The sequence below is a fragment of the Coenobita brevimanus genome, chromosome 102 (genome assembly GCF_032717465.1).
Source record: "Coenobita brevimanus isolate Jiangsu-jjx chromosome 102, ASM3271746v2, whole genome shotgun sequence".
Taxonomy (NCBI): Eukaryota; Metazoa; Arthropoda; class Malacostraca; order Decapoda; family Coenobitidae; genus Coenobita; species Coenobita brevimanus.
Genome location: NC_137055.1, coordinates 16,217,284 through 16,221,542, shown reverse-complemented (window position 1 = coordinate 16,221,542; position 4,259 = coordinate 16,217,284).

The window sequence follows — 4,259 nt, the reverse complement described above, 5'->3', positions numbered from 1 at the left end:
TTTCACCAAAGTCCCAAAAGGAGGATGACCAGGAGTCTGAAAGGTAGGTGAGAAGATCACCAGTGGAGTGTCCCTGACGGAACCCATACTGTCTATCAGAAAGAAGGTTGTGATAGGAAAGATGCATTAAAATTTTTCTATTCAGAATTGACTCAAAAAGTTTTGAAATAAAGGATGTTAAAGCAATTGGACGATAGTTGGAGGGTTGAGAGTGGTCACCCTTCTTTGGGACTGGCTGAATGAGAGCAAACTTCCAGGAAGAAGGAAAGGTACAAGTTGACAGACAAAGGCGAAAGAGTTTGCCTAGGTAGGGTGTAAGCACAGAAGGACAGTTCTTGAGAAGAACAGGAGGGACTCCATCAGGCCCATATGCCTTGTTAGTATTGAGGCCAGTGATGGCAGAAAATACATCAGCTGAAGAAATTTTAACCCGCCCCATCCCGACGTTTTCTGGGCAGTGGTACACCCCAGTCCCGACATTTTTGGACCTCTTTTTTTTTTTTTTGGCTCAAACATCCGCTTTTGGTGAGAAACATCGAAAATTCATAGAGACATCGCTCACCTGAGGTTTGAAATACTCGATTTAGGTACGAGTACTTCCTTACCTGACTGGGTTTTCTAACATGCTGGCACCAAAGAAAACGAGTTCTATGGGAGGGTAACTATTTTATCCACTCATAAACAGTATTTATTTATTTACTTGGTACGAATTTATATGTAGTACAAGAGTATATTGGTTTTCAAACAGTAATATAGGCATTATAAGCATTGTTTCACTCACTAACTCATCACCATTCATGACCTTTTTTCCCCACATTACCTGATCATCATTTCTAACTGTTTCTTCCTCTAATGCTATGTAAACTTTGTCCTCCACATTGTCATCGATTGGGGAATCACTCTGGCCCTGAATGTCTTTATTGGCCAGGTCACTGGTAACAGGTGAATTGCCGAGACAATGGCGTGCAGGGGGGGGGGAGAGGTTATGCGGTGTAAGGCATTGTCCCTGCTTGGCATCTTGTGGAGGAATAGAGGAAGGTATCCCGTGTATACGTGCCAAAAATCACTCGCGAAATCACTCGCGAAAATTGAAAATTGTGCAAATTAGGGACCTTGCAATGTTGCCGTGTTAATTCACGTCGCTGGGACATGAATGCACATCATGTGCGGACGTTAATTCACGTCGCCGGGACGGCGCGGGTTAATGTCAGCCATGAGGAAGTCAGAGGCGGGATGTGATGGAAGAACAGCACCGGAATCGTCTAAGGTAGAACTGGAGGAGAAAGTCTGTGTGAAGAGATCACACAGGCAGATGTTCAAATAGTGAATTTAAAGCATCACTATCAATGGGGTCATGTGGAGGACAGTACTGAGCAAATGGACAGATACGTGTTATTAAATTTTACTCTGCATGCAACCACTTCCAGAGCAGAATTTAGAATCACTTCCATTTGTGGGTGTGATTTGTGTGTGTATATGGAGACTCCATGACCTTCATATCTTCTATACAATTGGTAGTGTTTTTACTGTGGAGGATCAGGGTGATCCACCAAGCACATCTCCTGTAAACAAATAATGGCTGGCCTGTGTATTGAAAGCAAGATTGCTGTATTTTGTAATTTACTGCCAAGAGTCCTACAATTCCCCTGTAACGCAGTGAATGCGGTGGTTTAAGATTTATGAGAGTGGCCAGTGCTCTTAGTTCTTTTATGTTGCCTGCCAACAGGCGAGTGACTGCCAGGGGACCTATCCCGGTCCTTGCTGACAGAAACCTCGATATTTTCATCATTACTGAGGTTCCCAGAGCCCCCCAAGGAAAAGGTGCCATTTCTCTCCCTCGCCGGATCAGGAGCGGGAAGAACATGAGGGCATGACTGTTTTGTGGGGGTGGTCATATTACACTTACGTGAGTTGTTTGACTTCGTTTTAGGCTTGACTGACTGAGAGGCAGCAGCAGCCTGGGAGTAAGAAGTAGCAGTGGGGATGTCAGTCTTAGAGTTGGTTGGGACAGGAGGCTGAGATGGAGAGGTAGAGTGAGTGGCAAGTGGAACCGGTTCAGAGTCAGTCTGTGTTGCAGCAGAGCATATCGCGGGATGGGACATCACTGCCAAAGCATAGGACCTATTCGGCATAGGAGTTGCATGCAGCTCCTTCACATTTTTCACAGCTTCGCAGTAGGAGATACCCTCAGTCGCCTTCACAGCACAGACTTCTTTCTCCTTCCACTTGGGACAGTCTCTAGAGGAAGTGGAGTGAACACCCTTACAAAGCAACAGATGGTCTCTGATGTGCAGTGCTCGGCATCGTGACCCTGTGTTGCACATTTGCCACACACTGTGAAGCCTGACAAGTCTTATTGCTGTGCCCATATAATTGACACCTTAAACAATGGAGTGGGTTGGGGATATATGGCTTTACATTAACAATTTCTTAGCCAACTTTGACATGTGCCAGGAGTGAAACTTTGCTGAAAGTCAAATCAATTGTGGCCGTCTTCGTCCTCATGCCTTCGGAATATCTAGTTATGAACTGGTCATCGATTTCGTCCTGCTGAGCAAGTTCTCGTATGATCTCGTCCTCTTCCATAACCATGAGATCCCTGCAGGTGATGACACCTTTGCAGGAATTCATGGCGTGCAGAATCCTCAGCTCTACATCTTATTTGTGGAACTTACACAGTTTTATCAAGTCTTTTACCTGGGGAGGAGTTGACAGTTTTTACCAGGAGGTCTCCATTTGTAAGGTTTTTGACCTGTTCCACCTCTCCAGCACAGTATTCAATCACTTTCCTGATAAGGAAAGGATTGAGACTGCTCAAGGGAGTGGAACCTAAAGCATGTTTTTTTTTTTTAATGCGAGGAAGAAGGAACCAAAGGCCATGAGCCCGCAGTGACAGTTCCCGCAAAGAGAAAAACAAAATACAATGGAGAGCCAAATTCAAGATCCGATCATTTCGAGATGCCTGGACACACTGCGTTTGAAAGACTGGAGATCATAGGCAGCAGGAAATACAGACAGAGGGAGACAGTTCCAGAGCTGACCTGTTGCATAAATGAAAGACTGGGAGTAACGGTTAACTCTTGCATTAGAGAGTTGGACAGAAAAGGGATGAGAGTTTGCTGCCAGACGGGTGCTACGCGCCCGTCATAGAGGAGGAGGAATGCAAGCAGACAGTTCAGAGGACCAGTGACCATTAAAGTAGCGATAGAAAAGAGATAAAGATGCAACAGTGCGGCAAAGAGACAGAGGTTGAAGGGAGTCAGTAAGAGGAGGAGAGTTAATGAGACGAAAAGCCTTTGACTCCACCCTATTGAGAAGAGCTGTATGTGGGGAGCCTCCCCACACATGAGAGTTGTACTCCACACAGGGGCGGATAAAACCCCTGTATAGAGTCAACAATTGTGCAGTGGTAAAGAAAGAGCGGAGTCGGCTTAGCACACCCAATCTCTTGGAAGCAGATTTTACAAGAGATGTAATATGATCTTTCCAAGAGAAGTCCCGAGTAAATGAAACCCCAAGCATGTTCAAGGATGATGCAGGATTAAGCTGAATATTATTAAACATTAGTGGGTATACCTTTGGAAGATTTTGACGAGTTGATAGGTGTAAGAACTGAGTCTTTCATGCATTAAAAACAACAAGATTATTTTTATCCCGGTCAGAGATACGAGCCAAGTCAGACATTAGGTGTGCCATAGCCTCATCCCTTGTTTGTTGAAGTAACTTCTGAGATGGGCATTGCGGGAACCGAATGGAAAGGTGAAGGGTGGAGTCATCAGCGTATGAGTGGATAGGGTTAGATGTACAGCTGAGAAGGTCATTGATGAAAAGATGAGTTGGTGATAGGACAGAGCCCTGAGGAACACCTCTGTTGATAGATCTAGGAGAAGAACGATGGCCGTCTACAACAGCGGCTATAGAACGACCAGAAAGGAAGCTAGCGATGAAGGCACAGATAGAGGGATAGAAACGTAAGAGGGCAGTTTGGAAATTAAAGATTTATGCCAGACTCGATCGAAAGCCTTTGAGATGTCAAGTGCAATGGCAAAGCTTTCACCAAAGTCCCAAAAGGAGGATGACCAGGAGTCTGAAAGGTAGGTGAGAAGATCACCAGTGGAGTGTCCCTGACGGAACCCATACTGTCTATCAGAAAGAAGGTTGTGATAGGAAAGATGCATTAAAATTTTTCTATTCAGAATTGACTCAAAAAGTTTTGAAATAAAGGATGTTAAAGCAATTGGACGATAGTTGGAGGGTTG